The sequence below is a fragment of the Microcebus murinus genome, chromosome 26, assembly GCF_040939455.1.
Source record: "Microcebus murinus isolate Inina chromosome 26, M.murinus_Inina_mat1.0, whole genome shotgun sequence".
Classification (NCBI taxonomy): domain Eukaryota; kingdom Metazoa; phylum Chordata; class Mammalia; order Primates; family Cheirogaleidae; genus Microcebus; species Microcebus murinus.
In genome coordinates, this window is record NC_134129.1 from 33,175 (window position 1) to 52,023 (window position 18,849).

An 18,849-nucleotide genomic window follows, 5' to 3' on the forward strand; every position below is an offset into this window, starting at 1 on the left:
GTGATGGGCGGGGCGGGGCGGGGCGGGGGGCTGTCTCTCTCTACACACACACACACTCACACTCACTCACACTCACACAAGATGCGCCTCCACGGCTGGACTCGCCAAGGTGGAGACCTTCCAGCCCCCCTCCTCTCCCCGCCTGGCCTCCTTCACCTACCCGCCGCCCACCCCCAGCGCGTCGCCGCCGCTGACTGCGCACGCGCCCGGCGCTCGCCCTCTGACCCCAGCCAGGGGCCGCCCTCCCCCACAACCGCTTTCAGCTGTGCCCCCCTCCCCCCGCCCTGTGGGTGGGCTGCCGCCTATTCCCCCGGGCCAGGGCTGGGGCACAGCGCAAGGGGGAGGGGAGCGAGTGTATGGGGCATCTCTCTCTGGGGATGTGTCCCATGGGTGGGGTGGGGTGGGGTGGGGTGGCGTGGTTTGTGGGGCGCTGAAGAAATCAGTCCCCTCCATCTCCCACCTCTGGAAAACGCCCAAGCCCTTGGAGAACTGCCGGCACCGCTACCGTGGGGGCCGGGACCCTCCTCTGTGTCCTCCTGTGGCCCAGTCCAAGGGGCCTGGGCCTGGCCGGGGCTGCATTGGACCCCGACCACCCTGGCGTGTGGACTCGCCAAAAATCGGCCATTAGATATTGGATTCCAGCTTCCTTGAGGTCATTTCACTAATGAGTGCACCGGAAAGAGTTTCCTAATCCATCTGTGAGGGTGGCAACTGAAAGAGAATTTGAAAGCTGACAGAATAGGCGAGGGAAGGCATAGGAGATTTCCACACCCAGCAAGGAAGCCTTTCCCGAAATGGAAGAAAGAAACGAGCAAACAGAGACACCGGTAGCCCGCCCGGATCAGAGTCTGCCCCCGAGAGAAAGCACCCTGACCAGGTTCACCCGTGGGTGGGTGGCGAGCTAGCGGCATTCAGAAGAGCGAGGCCCGCAGTCTGTGCGGAAGACACCTGCACTCGGGTGTGTGTGGCGGCGCGATTCCCAAGCAGCTCCAGATGTTAAACCAAGGAGAAGCCAGGGAGTTCCCAACGCCCCAGGTGTCCTCAGCCCACGACTGGCTGCTGTGGGAATGCGAAGCCCGGCTCCTTGTCTCAGAGCGGGGTTCCCAGGAGGATCAGGCTGAAGCTGGGACTTGGCCGCAAAGTGTCCCCTCGCATGGCCACCCCCTTCCCCTTCCTGCTCCTCTACTCCTGGTGCCCCTCCATCCAGGGGCCAGACCTTAAAGAGTCACCGCAAGAGAATCCTGGTCCCAAAGGAGCCTTCTGGGGGACCGGTGCTGAGAGAGGTTGTGGGCATGGCCCGCTGGGGCTCTGCCCGACCCAGGGCTGAGAGACGCCACCTCCCAGCTCTGGGTCCCTGCAGGAAGTGTTGGCAAGCACAGGGCCAGTCCTCCAAAGGCCCAGGTACAGGGAGCCCAGGCCAAGCAGCCTGTGGAAGAAGCCACTTGCCGTGCCACCCCGGGAACAGGACTGCAGGCCCCGGCCCTTCCCACCTCCTCCTCCTCCTCTTCCCCCCCACCCCCCGCCCCCACCCCTCCACCGACATGGCACAGGGCTCAGAGACACCTCAGACCCTTGCTACCCAAAGTGCAAAGGGCATCGGTTGCTCCTCCAAACCCCCCGCCCAGCAGACCACGTTGTCCAGCCAGCCCCCGGGCCTCCCTGGGGTGCCCAGCACAAAAGTGCAGACAACCCCCGGACCCTCAGTCTCAGTTTTCGGATGTTTTTGCCACTCTAAGGACCCGCAGGCCAGCTGGGCCTTCGGGCAGGACAGAGAGCCCCGGAATCCGACGTGGAGAGCTGCGTGTACGTCCCCATCAGGAGGCGGTCCCCACCTCCGGGGCTCTCCCCTTGCGGGGAGCGGCAGCCCCAGGGCCTCAGGCAAGACACCAGGCTGGGCCCCCCCACGGCACAGCGGGGGGGGGGGGGGGGAGGGGGCACAGCGGGGGGGCACGTTCCCCGCACAAGCGCCTTAGGGACGGCTGCTGGAGACTGCTGCGGCCACCCTGCTGCCGGGTTTCTGGAGGGCTTCCTGGAAGCAGCGTCCACACCAAGCCCTTGGAAGGCCCAGGCGACGGAGGAGCCAGCCGGTCAGGCAGGGGCCGAGGACGGTGAGAGGCCGGGCGGGAAGGAGCATGTCAGGCAGGGGCAGAGGACGGTGACAGGCCGGGCGGGAAGGAGCCGGTCAGGCGGGGGCCCAGGACAGTGACGGGCCTGGCCGGGGAGGAGCGAGTCAGGCAGGGGCAGAGGAGACGGGCTGGGTAAGGGTTAGGGTTACAGTTAGGGCACAATTCACAATCGCAAAGATGTGGAAGCGACCCGAGTGCCCATCCATCCAGGAGTGCATTAATAAAATGTGGCGCGTGGACACCACGGAGTGCCATTCGGCTGTGAGGAGCAGCGGTGAGAGGGCACCTCTCGTGTTCTCCTGGCCAGAGCTGGAACCCGTTCCAGTAAGCCAAGTATCCCAAGAATGGACACACGAGCACCACGTGAGCGCGCTCACCGGCAAATTGGTACGAACGGATGGACACCTAAGTGGACAGAGAGGAATCCCCTTCCTCGGGTGGGTGTCGGGCGGGTGGGGGGAGGGGATGGGCATACACATCCATTAGGAATGGGGTGGGTGCGCACCGACTGGGGCATGGGCGCACTTGAAGCTAATGACCCGAGGGGGGAGGCTGGGAGAGGGCAACGTACCCGACCTTAACATTGGTACCCCCACAATACGCTGGAGGTATACAACATGAGAGGTAAATGAATAAGAACACAGGGGGGAGGGGGGCACGGGCAACACATGTCACCTGAATACTTGTACTCCCATCATCTGCTTGAAAAGAGAGAGAAAAGAAAATGCAATAATAGAGGCCGGGCGCGGTGGCTCACGCCTGTAATCCTAGCTCTTGGGAGGCCGAGGCGGGTGGATTGCTCAAGGTCAGGAGTTCAAAACCAGCCTGAGCAAGAGCGAGACCCCGTCTCTACTATAAATAGAAAGAAATTGATTGGCCAACTGATATATATATATATATAAAAAAAAATTAGCCGGGCATAGTGGCGCATGCCTGTAGTCCCAGCTACTCGGGAGGCTGAGGCAGAAGGATCACTCGAGCCCAGGAGTTTGAGGTTGCTGTGAGCTAGGGTGACGCCACGGCACTCACTCTAGCCTGGACAACAAAGTGAGACTCTGTCTCAAAAAAAAAAAAAAAAAAGAAAAAAAAAAAAAAGAAAATGCAATAATAGAGGTAAGAGACACTTTTTAAAAATAATGAATCCGAAGAGAAAAGTAAAAGGAGGCCTGTGGAGCAGGTCTGGGTGTGACTCCGGATCCCCCAACATCAGGTGCCACCACCAAAGATTCCTACGTGGAGCCCGTAGAACCCCAAAAGCAACGGGACGAGTTCTGGTCACATACTCCCTCAAAATGACATCCTGGCCTTCTTCTGGAACTCCCTCCCCTCTCAGACTCTCAAGGTTTCCTCCAGCGTGTCGGTTCCCACAGAGCAGACCTTTGGTCTGAGACCTGACAGTCCAGATGCCACGCGTGCTGCCGCGTGGCGGCGGTGTCGCGGCTTGGGACAAGAGGAGGCCCCACGGTGCGGGCTGGGGCGCCAGGCACAGCGGCGGGCGCTGAGGGTGGGGGTGACCCCCACCCCGGGCCGCCGCCGCGCTCCCAGAAAGGGGACAGAACGAGAGGCAAAAAAAAAAAAAAAGCCGCCGCCTAGGGCACCCGTGATTCCCGGGCGGTCTCCCATCCAAGTACTAACGAGGCCCGACCCTGCTTAGCTTCCGAGACCAGAGGAGATGGGGGGCGTTCAGGGTGGTGTGGCCCTAGACGGCGGAGGGCGCCCCTGCCCCGCTCAAGAAGCCGAGCCTCTCTGCGCTTCCCCGCCGCCGCCTCCCGCCCCAGGCCCCGCGCCGGGCCGGGCCTGTTGAGTTCGCCGGCGGCCGGGTCCGGCGGGCTCCGAGGGACCGGGGTGATGGGCGGGGCGGGGCGGGGCGGGGGGCTGTCTCTCTCTACACACACACACACTCACACTCACTCACACTCACACAAGATGCGCCTCCACGGCTGGACTCGCCAAGGTGGAGACCTTCCAGCCCCCCTCCTCTCCCCGCCTGGCCTCCTTCACCTACCCGCCGCCCACCCCCAGCGCGTCGCCGCCGCTGACTGCGCACGCGCCCGGCGCTCGCCCTCTGACCCCAGCCAGGGGCCGCCCTCCCCCACAACCGCTTTCAGCTGTGCCCCCCTCCCCCCGCCCTGTGGGTGGGCTGCCGCCTATTCCCCCGGGCCAGGGCTGGGGCACAGCGCAAGGGGGAGGGGAGCGAGTGTATGGGGCATCTCTCTCTGGGGATGTGTCCCATGGGTGGGGTGGGGTGGGGTGGGGTGGCGTGGTTTGTGGGGCGCTGAAGAAATCAGTCCCCTCCATCTCCCACCTCTGGAAAACGCCCAAGCCCTTGGAGAACTGCCGGCACCGCTACCGTGGGGGCCGGGACCCTCCTCTGTGTCCTCCTGTGGCCCAGTCCAAGGGGCCTGGGCCTGGCCGGGGCTGCATTGGACCCCGACCACCCTGGCGTGTGGACTCGCTAAAAATCGGCGATTAGATATTGGATTCCAGCTTCCTTGAGGTCATTTCACTAATGAGTGCACCGGAAAGAGTTTCCTAATCCATCTGTGAGGGTGGCAACTGAAAGAGAATTTGAAAGCTGACAGAATAGGCGAGGGAAGGCATAGGAGATTTCCACACCCAGCAAGGAAGCCTTTCCCGAAATGGAAGAAAGAAACGAGCAAACAGAGACACCGGTAGCCCGCCCGGATCAGAGTCTGCCCCCGAGAGAAAGCACCCTGACCAGGTTCACCCGTGGGTGGGTGGCGAGCTAGCGGCATTCAGAAGAGCGAGGCCCGCAGTCTGTGCGGAAGACACCTGCACTCGGGTGTGTGTGGCGGCGCGATTCCCAAGCAGCTCCAGATGTTAAACCAAGGAGAAGCCAGGGAGTTCCCAACGCCCCAGGTGTCCTCAGCCCACGACTGGCTGCTGTGGGAATGCGAAGCCCGGCTCCTTGTCTCAGAGCGGGGTTCCCAGGAGGATCAGGCTGAAGCTGGGACTTGGCCGCAAAGTGTCCCCTCGCATGGCCACCCCCTTCCCCTTCCTGCTCCTCTACTCCTGGTGCCCCTCCATCCAGGGGCCAGACCTTAAAGAGTCACCGCAAGAGAATCCTGGTCCCAAAGGAGCCTTCTGGGGGACCGGTGCTGAGAGAGGTTGTGGGCATGGCCCGCTGGGGCTCTGCCCGACCCAGGGCTGAGAGACGCCACCTCCCAGCTCTGGGTCCCTGCAGGAAGTGTTGGCAAGCACAGGGCCAGTCCTCCAAAGGCCCAGGTACAGGGAGCCCAGGCCAAGCAGCCTGTGGAAGAAGCCACTTGCCGTGCCACCCCGGGAACAGGACTGCAGGCCCCGGCCCTTCCCACCTCCTCCTCCTCCTCTTCCCCCCCACCCCCCGCCCCCACCCCTCCACCGACATGGCACAGGGCTCAGAGACACCTCAGACCCTTGCTACCCAAAGTGCAAAGGGCATCGGTTGCTCCTCCAAACCCCCCGCCCAGCAGACCACGTTGTCCAGCCAGCCCCCGGGCCTCCCTGGGGTGCCCAGCACAAAAGTGCAGACAACCCCCGGACCCTCAGTCTCAGTTTTCGGATGTTTTTGCCACTCTAAGGACCCGCAGGCCAGCTGGGCCTTCGGGCAGGACAGAGAGCCCCGGAATCCGACGTGGAGAGCTGCGTGTACGTCCCCATCAGGAGGCGGTCCCCACCTCCGGGGCTCTCCCCTTGCGGGGAGCGGCAGCCCCAGGGCCTCAGGCAAGACACCAGGCTGGGCCCCCCCACGGCACAGCGGGGGGGGGGGGGGGGAGGGGGCACAGCGGGGGGGCACGTTCCCCGCACAAGCGCCTTAGGGACGGCTGCTGGAGACTGCTGCGGCCACCCTGCTGCCGGGTTTCTGGAGGGCTTCCTGGAAGCAGCGTCCACACCAAGCCCTTGGAAGGCCCAGGCGACGGAGGAGCCAGCCGGTCAGGCAGGGGCCGAGGACGGTGAGAGGCCGGGCGGGAAGGAGCATGTCAGGCAGGGGCAGAGGACGGTGACAGGCCGGGCGGGAAGGAGCCGGTCAGGCGGGGGCCCAGGACAGTGACGGGCCTGGCCGGGGAGGAGCGAGTCAGGCAGGGGCAGAGGAGACGGGCTGGGTAAGGGTTAGGGTTACAGTTAGGGCACAATTCACAATCGCAAAGATGTGGAAGCGACCCGAGTGCCCATCCATCCAGGAGTGCATTAATAAAATGTGGCGCGTGGACACCACGGAGTGCCATTCGGCTGTGAGGAGCAGCGGTGAGAGGGCACCTCTCGTGTTCTCCTGGCCAGAGCTGGAACCCGTTCCAGTAAGCCAAGTATCCCAAGAATGGACACACGAGCACCACGTGAGCGCGCTCACCGGCAAATTGGTACGAACGGATGGACACCTAAGTGGACAGAGAGGAATCCCCTTCCTCGGGTGGGTGTCGGGCGGGTGGGGGGAGGGGATGGGCATACACATCCATTAGGAATGGGGTGGGTGCGCACCGACTGGGGCATGGGCGCACTTGAAGCTAATGACCCGAGGGGGGAGGCTGGGAGAGGGCAACGTACCCGACCTTAACATTGGTACCCCCACAATACGCTGGAGGTATACAACATGAGAGGTAAATGAATAAGAACACAGGGGGGAGGGGGGCACGGGCAACACATGTCACCTGAATACTTGTACTCCCATCATCTGCTTGAAAAGAGAGAGAAAAGAAAATGCAATAATAGAGGCCGGGCGCGGTGGCTCACGCCTGTAATCCTAGCTCTTGGGAGGCCGAGGCGGGTGGATTGCTCAAGGTCAGGAGTTCAAAACCAGCCTGAGCAAGAGCGAGACCCCGTCTCTACTATAAATAGAAAGAAATTGATTGGCCAACTGATATATATATATATATAAAAAAAAATTAGCCGGGCATAGTGGCGCATGCCTGTAGTCCCAGCTACTCGGGAGGCTGAGGCAGAAGGATCACTCGAGCCCAGGAGTTTGAGGTTGCTGTGAGCTAGGGTGACGCCACGGCACTCACTCTAGCCTGGACAACAAAGTGAGACTCTGTCTCAAAAAAAAAAAAAAAAAAGAAAAAAAAAAAAAAGAAAATGCAATAATAGAGGTAAGAGACACTTTTTAAAAATAATGAATCCGAAGAGAAAAGTAAAAGGAGGCCTGTGGAGCAGGTCTGGGTGTGACTCCGGATCCCCCAACATCAGGTGCCACCACCAAAGATTCCTACGTGGAGCCCGTAGAACCCCAAAAGCAACGGGACGAGTTCTGGTCACATACTCCCTCAAAATGACATCCTGGCCTTCTTCTGGAACTCCCTCCCCTCTCAGACTCTCAAGGTTTCCTCCAGCGTGTCGGTTCCCACAGAGCAGACCTTTGGTCTGAGACCTGACAGTCCAGATGCCACGCGTGCTGCCGCGTGGCGGCGGTGTCGCGGCTTGGGACAAGAGGAGGCCCCACGGTGCGGGCTGGGGCGCCAGGCACAGCGGCGGGCGCTGAGGGTGGGGGTGACCCCCACCCCGGGCCGCCGCCGCGCTCCCAGAAAGGGGACAGAACGAGAGGCAAAAAAAAAAAAAAAGCCGCCGCCTAGGGCACCCGTGATTCCCGGGCGGTCTCCCATCCAAGTACTAACGAGGCCCGACCCTGCTTAGCTTCCGAGACCAGAGGAGATGGGGGGCGTTCAGGGTGGTGTGGCCCTAGACGGCGGAGGGCGCCCCTGCCCCGCTCAAGAAGCCGAGCCTCTCTGCGCTTCCCCGCCGCCGCCTCCCGCCCCAGGCCCCGCGCCGGGCCGGGCCTGTTGAGTTCGCCGGCGGCCGGGTCCGGCGGGCTCCGAGGGACCGGGGTGATGGGCGGGGCGGGGCGGGGCGGGGGGCTGTCTCTCTCTACACACACACACACTCACACTCACTCACACTCACACAAGATGCGCCTCCACGGCTGGACTCGCCAAGGTGGAGACCTTCCAGCCCCCCTCCTCTCCCCGCCTGGCCTCCTTCACCTACCCGCCGCCCACCCCCAGCGCGTCGCCGCCGCTGACTGCGCACGCGCCCGGCGCTCGCCCTCTGACCCCAGCCAGGGGCCGCCCTCCCCCACAACCGCTTTCAGCTGTGCCCCCCTCCCCCCGCCCTGTGGGTGGGCTGCCGCCTATTCCCCCGGGCCAGGGCTGGGGCACAGCGCAAGGGGGAGGGGAGCGAGTGTATGGGGCATCTCTCTCTGGGGATGTGTCCCATGGGTGGGGTGGGGTGGGGTGGGGTGGCGTGGTTTGTGGGGCGCTGAAGAAATCAGTCCCCTCCATCTCCCACCTCTGGAAAACGCCCAAGCCCTTGGAGAACTGCCGGCACCGCTACCGTGGGGGCCGGGACCCTCCTCTGTGTCCTCCTGTGGCCCAGTCCAAGGGGCCTGGGCCTGGCCGGGGCTGCATTGGACCCCGACCACCCTGGCGTGTGGACTCGCTAAAAATCGGCGATTAGATATTGGATTCCAGCTTCCTTGAGGTCATTTCACTAATGAGTGCACCGGAAAGAGTTTCCTAATCCATCTGTGAGGGTGGCAACTGAAAGAGAATTTGAAAGCTGACAGAATAGGCGAGGGAAGGCATAGGAGATTTCCACACCCAGCAAGGAAGCCTTTCCCGAAATGGAAGAAAGAAACGAGCAAACAGAGACACCGGTAGCCCGCCCGGATCAGAGTCTGCCCCCGAGAGAAAGCACCCTGACCAGGTTCACCCGTGGGTGGGTGGCGAGCTAGCGGCATTCAGAAGAGCGAGGCCCGCAGTCTGTGCGGAAGACACCTGCACTCGGGTGTGTGTGGCGGCGCGATTCCCAAGCAGCTCCAGATGTTAAACCAAGGAGAAGCCAGGGAGTTCCCAACGCCCCAGGTGTCCTCAGCCCACGACTGGCTGCTGTGGGAATGCGAAGCCCGGCTCCTTGTCTCAGAGCGGGGTTCCCAGGAGGATCAGGCTGAAGCTGGGACTTGGCCGCAAAGTGTCCCCTCGCATGGCCACCCCCTTCCCCTTCCTGCTCCTCTACTCCTGGTGCCCCTCCATCCAGGGGCCAGACCTTAAAGAGTCACCGCAAGAGAATCCTGGTCCCAAAGGAGCCTTCTGGGGGACCGGTGCTGAGAGAGGTTGTGGGCATGTCCCGCTGGGGCTCTGCCCGACCCAGGGCTGAGAGACGCAACCTCCCAGCTCTGGGTCCCTGCAGGAAGTGTTGGCAAGCACAGGGCCAGTCCTCCAAAGGCCCAGGTACAGGGAGCCCAGGCCAAGCAGCCTGTGGAAGAAGCCACTTGCCGTGCCACCCCGGGAACAGGACTGCAGGCCCCGGCCCTTCCCACCTCCTCCTCCTCCTCTTCCCCCCCACCCCCCGCCCCCACCCCTCCACCGACATGGCACAGGGCTCAGAGACACCTCAGACCCTTGCTACCCAAAGTGCAAAGGGCATCGGTTGCTCCTCCAACCCCCCCGCCCAGCAGACCACCTTGTCCAGCCAGCCCCCGGGCCTCCCTGGGGTGCCCAGCACAAAAGTGCAGACACCCACCGGACCCTCAGTCTCAGTTTTCGGATGTTTTTGCCACTCTAAGGACCCGCAGGCCAGCTGGGCCTTCGGGCAGGACAGAGAGCCCCGGAATCCGACGTGGAGAGCTGCGTGTACGTCCCCATCAGGAGGCGGTCCCCACCTCCGGGGCTCTCCCCTTGCGGGGAGCAGCAGCCCCAGGGCCTCAGGCAAGACACCAGGCTGGGCCCCCCCACGGCACAGCGGGGGGGGGAGGGGGCACAGCGGGGGGGGGGGGGGGCACGTTCCCCGCACAAGCGCCTTAGGGACGGCTGCTGGAGACTGCTGCGGCCACCCTGCTGCCGGGTTTCTGGAGGGCTTCCTGGAAGCAGCGTCCACACCAAGCCCTTGGAAGGCCCAGGTGACGGAGGAGCCAGCCGGTCAGGCAGGGGCCGAGGACGGTGAGAGGCCGGGCGGGAAGGAGCATGTCAGGCAGGGGCAGAGGACGGTGACAGGCCGGGCGGGAAGGAGCCGGTCAGGCGGGGGCCCAGGACAGTGACGGGCCTGGCCGGGGAGGAGCGAGTCAGGCAGGGGCAGAGGAGACGGGCTGGGTAAGGGTTAGGGTTACAGTTAGGGCACAATTCACAATCGCAAAGATGTGGAAGCGACCCGAGTGCCCATCCATCCAGGAGTGCATTAATAAAATGTGGCGCGTGGACACCACGGAGTGCCATTCGGCTGTGAGGAGCAGCGGTGAGAGGGCACCTCTCGTGTTCTCCTGGCCAGAGCTGGAACCCGTTCCAGTAAGCCAAGTATCCCAAGAATGGACACACGAGCACCACGTGAGCGCGCTCACCGGCAAATTGGTACGAACGGATGGACACCTAAGTGGACAGAGAGGAATCCCCTTCCTCGGGTGGGTGTCGGGCGGGTGGGGGGAGGGGATGGGCATACACATCCATTAGGAATGGGGTGGGTGCGCACCGACTGGGGCATGGGCGCACTTGAAGCTAATGACCCGAGGGGGGAGGCTGGGAGAGGGCAACGTACCCGACCTTAACATTGGTACCCCCACAATACGCTGGAGGTATACAACATGAGAGGTAAATGAATAAGAACACAGGGGGGAGGGGGGCACGGGCAACACATGTCACCTGAATACTTGTACTCCCATCATCTGCTTGAAAAGAGAGAGAAAAGAAAATGCAATAATAGAGGCCGGGCGCGGTGGCTCACGCCTGTAATCCTAGCTCTTGGGAGGCCGAGGCGGGTGGATTGCTCAAGGTCAGGAGTTCAAAACCAGCCTGAGCAAGAGCGAGACCCCGTCTCTACTATAAATAGAAAGAAATTGATTGGCCAACTGATATATATATATATATAAAAAAAAATTAGCCGGGCATAGTGGCGCATGCCTGTAGTCCCAGCTACTCGGGAGGCTGAGGCAGAAGGATCACTCGAGCCCAGGAGTTTGAGGTTGCTGTGAGCTAGGGTGACGCCACGGCACTCACTCTAGCCTGGACAACAAAGTGAGACTCTGTCTCAAAAAAAAAAAAAAAAAAAGAAAAAAAAAAAAAAGAAAATGCAATAATAGAGGTAAGAGACACTTTTTAAAAATAATGAATCCGAAGAGAAAAGTAAAAGGAGGCCTGTGGAGCAGGTCTGGGTGTGACTCCGGATCCCCCAACATCAGGTGCCACCACCAAAGATTCCTACGTGGAGCCCGTAGAACCCCAAAAGCAACGGGACGAGTTCTGGTCACATACTCCCTCAAAATGACATCCTGGCCTTCTTCTGGAACTCCCTCCCCTCTCAGACTCTCAAGGTTTCCTCCAGCGTGTCGGTTCCCACAGAGCAGACCTTTGGTCTGAGACCTGACAGTCCAGATGCCACGCGTGCTGCCGCGTGGCGGCGGTGTCGCGGCTTGGGACAAGAGGAGGCCCCACGGTGCGGGCTGGGGCGCCAGGCACAGCGGCGGGCGCTGAGGGTGGGGGTGACCCCCACCCCGGGCCGCCGCCGCGCTCCCAGAAAGGGGACAGAACGAGAGGCAAAAAAAAAAAAAAAGCCGCCGCCTAGGGCACCCGTGATTCCCGGGCGGTCTCCCATCCAAGTACTAACGAGGCCCGACCCTGCTTAGCTTCCGAGACCAGAGGAGATGGGGGGCGTTCAGGGTGGTGTGGCCCTAGACGGCGGAGGGCGCCCCTGCCCCGCTCAAGAAGCCGAGCCTCTCTGCGCTTCCCCGCCGCCGCCTCCCGCCCCAGGCCCCGCGCCGGGCCGGGCCTGTTGAGTTCGCCGGCGGCCGGGTCCGGCGGGCTCCGAGGGACCGGGGTGATGGGCGGGGCGGGGCGGGGCGGGGGGCTGTCTCTCTCTACACACACACACACTCACACTCACTCACACTCACACAAGATGCGCCTCCACGGCTGGACTCGCCAAGGTGGAGACCTTCCAGCCCCCCTCCTCTCCCCGCCTGGCCTCCTTCACCTACCCGCCGCCCACCCCCAGCGCGTCGCCGCCGCTGACTGCGCACGCGCCCGGCGCTCGCCCTCTGACCCCAGCCAGGGGCCGCCCTCCCCCACAACCGCTTTCAGCTGTGCCCCCCTCCCCCCGCCCTGTGGGTGGGCTGCCGCCTATTCCCCCGGGCCAGGACTGGGGCACAGCGCAAGGGGGAGGGGAGCGAGTGTATGGGGCATCTCTCTCTGGGGATGTGTCCCATGGGTGGGGTGGGGTGGGGTGGCGTGGTTTGTGGGGCGCTGAAGAAATCAGTCCCCTCCATCTCCCACCTCTGGAAAACGCCCAAGCCCTTGGAGAACTGCCGGCACCGCTACCGTGGGGGCCGGGACCCTCCTCTGTGTCCTCCTGTGGCCCAGTCCAAGGGGCCTGGGCCTGGCCGGGGCTGCATTGGACCCCGACCACCCTGGCGTGTGGACTCGCCAAAAATCGGCCATTAGATATTGGATTCCAGCTTCCTTGAGGTCATTTCACTAATGAGTGCACCGGAAAGAGTTTCCTAATCCATCTGTGAGGGTGGCAACTGAAAGAGAATTTGAAAGCTGACAGAATAGGCGAGGGAAGGCATAGGAGATTTCCACACCCAGCAAGGAAGCCTTTCCCGAAATGGAAGAAAGAAACGAGCAAACAGAGACACCGGTAGCCCGCCCGGATCAGAGTCTGCCCCCGAGAGAAAGCACCCTGACCAGGTTCACCCGTGGGTGGGTGGCGAGCTAGCGGCATTCAGAAGAGCGAGGCCCGCAGTCTGTGCGGAAGACACCTGCACTCGGGTGTGTGTGGCGGCGCGATTCCCAAGCAGCTCCAGATGTTAAACCAAGGAGAAGCCAGGGAGTTCCCAACGCCCCAGGTGTCCTCAGCCCACGACTGGCTGCTGTGGGAATGCGAAGCCCGGCTCCTTGTCTCAGAGCGGGGTTCCCAGGAGGATCAGGCTGAAGCTGGGACTTGGCCGCAAAGTGTCCCCTCGCATGGCCACCCCCTTCCCCTTCCTGCTCCTCTACTCCTGGTGCCCCTCCATCCAGGGGCCAGACCTTAAAGAGTCACCGCAAGAGAATCCTGGTCCCAAAGGAGCCTTCTGGGGGACCGGTGCTGAGAGAGGTTGTGGGCATGTCCCGCTGGGGCTCTGCCCGACCCAGGGCTGAGAGACGCAACCTCCCAGCTCTGGGTCCCTGCAGGAAGTGTTGGCAAGCACAGGGCCAGTCCTCCAAAGGCCCAGGTACAGGGAGCCCAGGCCAAGCAGCCTGTGGAAGAAGCCACTTGCCGTGCCACCCCGGGAACAGGACTGCAGGCCCCGGCCCTTCCCACCTCCTCCTCCTCCTCTTCCCCCCCACCCCCCGCCCCCACCCCTCCACCGACATGGCACAGGGCTCAGAGACACCTCAGACCCTTGCTACCCAAAGTGCAAAGGGCATCGGTTGCTCCTCCAAACCCCCCGCCCAGCAGACCACGTTGTCCAGCCAGCCCCCGGGCCTCCCTGGGGTGCCCAGCACAAAAGTGCAGACACCCACCGGACCCTCAGTCTCAGTTTTCGGATGTTTTTGCCACTCTAAGGACCCGTAGGCCAGCTGGGCCTTCGGGCAGGACAGAGAGCCCCGGAATCCGACGTGGAGAGCTGCGTGTACGTCCCCATCAGGAGGCGGTCCCCACCTCCGGGGCTCTCCCCTTGCGGGGAGCAGCAGCCCCAGGGCCTCAGGCAAGACACCAGGCTGGGCCCCCCCACGGCACAGCGGGGGGGGGAGGGGGCACAGCGGGGGGGGGCACGTTCCCCGCACAAGCGCCTTAGGGACGGCTGCTGGAGACTGCTGCGGCCACCCTGCTGCCGGGTTTCTGGAGGGCTTCCTGGAAGCAGCGTCCACACCAAGCCCTTGGAAGGCCCAGGCGACGGAGGAGCCAGCCGGTCAGGCAGGGGCCGAGGACGGTGAGAGGCCGGGCGGGAAGGAGCATGTCAGGCAGGGGCAGAGGACGGTGACAGGCCGGGCGGGAAGGAGCCGGTCAGGCGGGGGCCCAGGACAGTGACGGGCCTGGCCGGGGAGGAGCGAGTCAGGCAGGGGCAGAGGAGACGGGCTGGGTAAGGGTTAGGGTTACAGTTAGGGCACAATTCACAATCGCAAAGATGTGGAAGCGACCCGAGTGCCCATCCATCCAGGAGTGCATTAATAAAATGTGGCGCGTGGACACCACGGAGTGCCATTCGGCTGTGAGGAGCAGCGGTGAGAGGGCACCTCTCGTGTTCTCCTGGCCAGAGCTGGAACCCGTTCCAGTAAGCCAAGTATCCCAAGAATGGACACACGAGCACCACGTGAGCGCGCTCACCGGCAAATTGGTACGAACGGATGGACACCTAAGTGGACAGAGAGGAATCCCCTTCCTCGGGTGGGTGTCGGGCGGGTGGGGGGAGGGGATGGGCATACACATCCATTAGGAATGGGGTGGGTGCGCACCGACTGGGGCATGGGCGCACTTGAAGCTAATGACCCGAGGGGGGAGGCTGGGAGAGGGCAACGTACCCGACCTTAACATTGGTACCCCCACAATACGCTGGAGGTATACAACATGAGAGGTAAATGAATAAGAACACAGGGGGGAGGGGGGCACGGGCAACACATGTCACCTGAATACTTGTACTCCCATCATCTGCTTGAAAAGAGAGAGAAAAGAAAATGCAATAATAGAGGCCGGGCGCGGTGGCTCACGCCTGTAATCCTAGCTCTTGGGAGGCCGAGGCGGGTGGATTGCTCAAGGTCAGGAGTTCAAAACCAGCCTGAGCAAGAGCGAGACCCCGTCTCTACTATAAATAGAAAGAAATTGATTGGCCAACTGATATATATATATATATAAAAAAAAATTAGCCGGGCATAGTGGCGCATGCCTGTAGTCCCAGCTACTCGGGAGGCTGAGGCAGAAGGATCACTCGAGCCCAGGAGTTTGAGGTTGCTGTGAGCTAGGGTGACGCCACGGCACTCACTCTAGCCTGGACAACAAAGTGAGACTCTGTCTCAAAAAAAAAAAAAAAAAAAGAAAAAAAAAAAAAAGAAAATGCAATAATAGAGGTAAGAGACACTTTTTAAAAATAATGAATCCGAAGAGAAAAGTAAAAGGAGGCCTGTGGAGCAGGTCTGGGTGTGACTCCGGATCCCCCAACATCAGGTGCCACCACCAAAGATTCCTACGTGGAGCCCGTAGAACCCCAAAAGCAACGGGACGAGTTCTGGTCACATACTCCCTCAAAATGACATCCTGGCCTTCTTCTGGAACTCCCTCCCCTCTCAGACTCTCAAGGTTTCCTCCAGCGTGTCGGTTCCCACAGAGCAGACCTTTGGTCTGAGACCTGACAGTCCAGATGCCACGCGTGCTGCCGCGTGGCGGCGGTGTCGCGGCTTGGGACAAGAGGAGGCCCCACGGTGCGGGCTGGGGCGCCAGGCACAGCGGCGGGCGCTGAGGGTGGGGGTGACCCCCACCCCGGGCCGCCGCCGCGCTCCCAGAAAGGGGACAGAACGAGAGGCAAAAAAAAAAAAAAAGCCGCCGCCTAGGGCACCCGTGATTCCCGGGCGGTCTCCCATCCAAGTACTAACGAGGCCCGACCCTGCTTAGCTTCCGAGACCAGAGGAGATGGGGGGCGTTCAGGGTGGTGTGGCCCTAGACGGCGGAGGGCGCCCCTGCCCCGCTCAAGAAGCCGAGCCTCTCTGCGCTTCCCCGCCGCCGCCTCCCGCCCCAGGCCCCGCGCCGGGCCGGGCCTGTTGAGTTCGCCGGCGGCCGGGTCCGGCGGGCTCCGAGGGACCGGGGTGATGGGCGGGGCGGGGCGGGGCGGGGGGCTGTCTCTCTCTACACACACACACACTCACACTCACTCACACTCACACAAGATGCGCCTCCACGGCTGGACTCGCCAAGGTGGAGACCTTCCAGCCCCCCTCCTCTCCCCGCCTGGCCTCCTTCACCTACCCGCCGCCCACCCCCAGCGCGTCGCCGCCGCTGACTGCGCACGCGCCCGGCGCTCGCCCTCTGACCCCAGCCAGGGGCCGCCCTCCCCCACAACCGCTTTCAGCTGTGCCCCCCTCCCCCCGCCCTGTGGGTGGGCTGCCGCCTATTCCCCCGGGCCAGGGCTGGGGCACAGCGCAAGGGGGAGGGGAGCGAGTGTATGGGGCATCTCTCTCTGGGGATGTGTCCCATGGGTGGGGTGGGGTGGGGTGGGGTGGCGTGGTTTGTGGGGCGCTGAAGAAATCAGTCCCCTCCATCTCCCACCTCTGGAAAACGCCCAAGCCCTTGGAGAACTGCCGGCACCGCTACCGTGGGGGCCGGGACCCTCCTCTGTGTCCTCCTGTGGCCCAGTCCAAGGGGCCTGGGCCTGGCCGGGGCTGCATTGGACCCCGACCACCCTGGCGTGTGGACTCGCTAAAAATCGGCGATTAGATATTGGATTCCAGCTTCCTTGAGGTCATTTCACTAATGAGTGCACCGGAAAGAGTTTCCTAATCCATCTGTGAGGGTGGCAACTGAAAGAGAATTTGAAAGCTGACAGAATAGGCGAGGGAAGGCATAGGAGATTTCCACACCCAGCAAGGAAGCCTTTCCCGAAATGGAAGAAAGAAACGAGCAAACAGAGACACCGGTAGCCCGCCCGGATCAGAGTCTGCCCCCGAGAGAAAGCACCCTGACCAGGTTCACCCGTGGGTGGGTGGCGAGCTAGCGGCATTCAGAAGAGCGAGGCCCGCAGTCTGTGCGGAAGACACCTGCACTCGGGTGTGTGTGGCGGCGCGATTCCCAAGCAGCTCCAGATGTTAAACCAAGGAGAAGCCAGGGAGTTCCCAACGCCCCAGGTGTCCTCAGCCCACGACTGGCTGCTGTGGGAATGCGAAGCCCGGCTCCTTGTCTCAGAGCGGGGTTCCCAGGAGGATCAGGCTGAAGCTGGGACTTGGCCGCAAAGTGTCCCCTCGCATGGCCACCCCCTTCCCCTTCCTGCTCCTCTACTCCTGGTGCCCCTCCATCCAGGGGCCAGACCTTAAAGAGTCACCGCAAGAGAATCCTGGTCCCAAAGGAGCCTTCTGGGGGACCGGTGCTGAGAGAGGTTGTGGGCATGGCCCGCTGGGGCTCTGCCCGACCCAGGGCTGAGAGACGCAACCTCCCAGCTCTGGGTCCCTGCAGGAAGTGTTGGCAAGCACAGGGCCAGTCCTCCAAAGGCCCAGGTACAGGGAGCCCAGGCCAAGCAGCCTGTGGAAGAAGCCACTTGCCGTGCCACCCCCGGAACAGGACTGCAGGCCCCGGCCCTTCCCACCTCCTCCTCCTCCTCTTCCCCCCCACCCCCCGCCCCCACCCCTCCACCGACATGGCACAGGGCTCAGAGACACCTCAGACCCTTGCTACCCAAAGTGCAAAGGGCATCGGTTGCTCCTCCAAACCCCCCGCCCAGCAGACCACGTTGTCCAGCCAGCCCCCGGGCCTCCCTGGGGTGCCCAGCACAAAAGTGCAGACACCCACCGGACCCTCAGTCTCAGTTTTCGGATGTTTTTGCCACTCTAAGGACCCGTAGGCCAGCTGGGCCTTCGGGCAGGACAGAGAGCCCCGGAATCCGACGTGGAGAGCTGCGTGTACGTCCCCATCAGGAGGCGGTCCCCACCTCCGGGGCTCTCCCCTTGCGGGGAGCAGCAGCCCCAGGGCCTCAGGCAAGACACCAGGCTGGGCCCCCCCACGGCACAGCGGGGGGGGGAGGGGGCACAGCGGGGGGGGGGCACGTTCCCCGCACAAGCGCCTTAGGGACGGCTGCTGGAGACTGCTGCGGCCACCCTGCTGCCGGGTTTCTGGAGGGCTTCCTGGAAGCAGCGTCCACACCAAGCCCTTGGAAGGCCCAGGCGACGGAGGAGCCAGCCGGTCAGGCAGGGGCCGAGGACGGTGAGAGGCCGGGCGGGAAGGAGCATGTCAGGCAGGGGCAGAGGACGGTGACAGGCCGGGCGGGAAGGAGCCGGTCAGGCGGGGGCCCAGGACAGTGACGGGCCTGGCCGGGGAGGAGCGAGTCAGGCAGGGGCAGAGGAGACGGGCTGGGTAAGGGTTAGGGTTACAGTTAGGGCACAATTCACAATCGCAAAGATGTGGAAGCGACCCGAGTGCCCATCCATCCAGGAGTGCATTAATAAAATGTGGCGCGTGGACACCACGGAGTGCCATTCGGCTGTGAGGAGCAGCGGTGAGAGGGCACCTCTCGTGTTCTCCTGGCCAGAGCTGGAACCCGTTCCAGTAAGCCAAGTATCCCAAGAATGGACACACGAGCACCACGTGAGCGCGCTCACCGGCAAATTGGTACGAACGGATGGACACCTAAGTGGACAGAGAGGAATCCCCTTCCTCGGGTGGGTGTCGGGCGGGTGGGGGGAGGGGATGGGCATACACATCCATTAGGAATGGGGTGGGTGCGCACCGACTGGGGCATGGGCGCACTTGAAGCTAATGACCCGAGGGGGGAGGCTGGGAGAGGGCAACGTACCCGACCTTAACATTGGTACCCCCACAATACGCTGGAGGTATACAACATGAGAGGTAAATGAATAAGAACACAGGGGGGAGGGGGGCACGGGCAACACATGTCACCTGAATACTTGTACTCCCATCATCTGCTTGAAAAGAGAGAGAAAAGAAAATGCAATAATAGAGGCCGGGCGCGGTGGCTCACGCCTGTAATCCTAGCTCTTGGGAGGCCGAGGCGGGTGGATTGCTCAAGGTCAGGAGTTCAAAACCAGCCTGAGCAAGAGCGAGACCCCGTCTC

The 18,849-nt window shown here is 62.6% G+C and overlaps 4 pseudogenes; all 4 read right to left on the reverse strand.

Annotated features, from left to right (window-relative positions):
- Positions 1 to 3,712: 3,712 nt before the first annotated feature.
- Positions 3,713 to 3,831, reverse strand: LOC142864805 (uncharacterized; annotated as a pseudogene).
- Positions 3,832 to 7,683: 3,852 nt separating this feature from the next.
- On the reverse strand, positions 7,684 to 7,802 carry LOC142864806 (uncharacterized; annotated as a pseudogene).
- Positions 7,803 to 11,656: 3,854 nt separating this feature from the next.
- LOC142864807 (uncharacterized) lies at positions 11,657 to 11,775 on the reverse strand (annotated as a pseudogene).
- Positions 11,776 to 15,618: 3,843 nt separating this feature from the next.
- Positions 15,619 to 15,737, reverse strand: LOC142864808 (uncharacterized; annotated as a pseudogene).
- Positions 15,738 to 18,849: the final 3,112 nt, after the last annotated feature.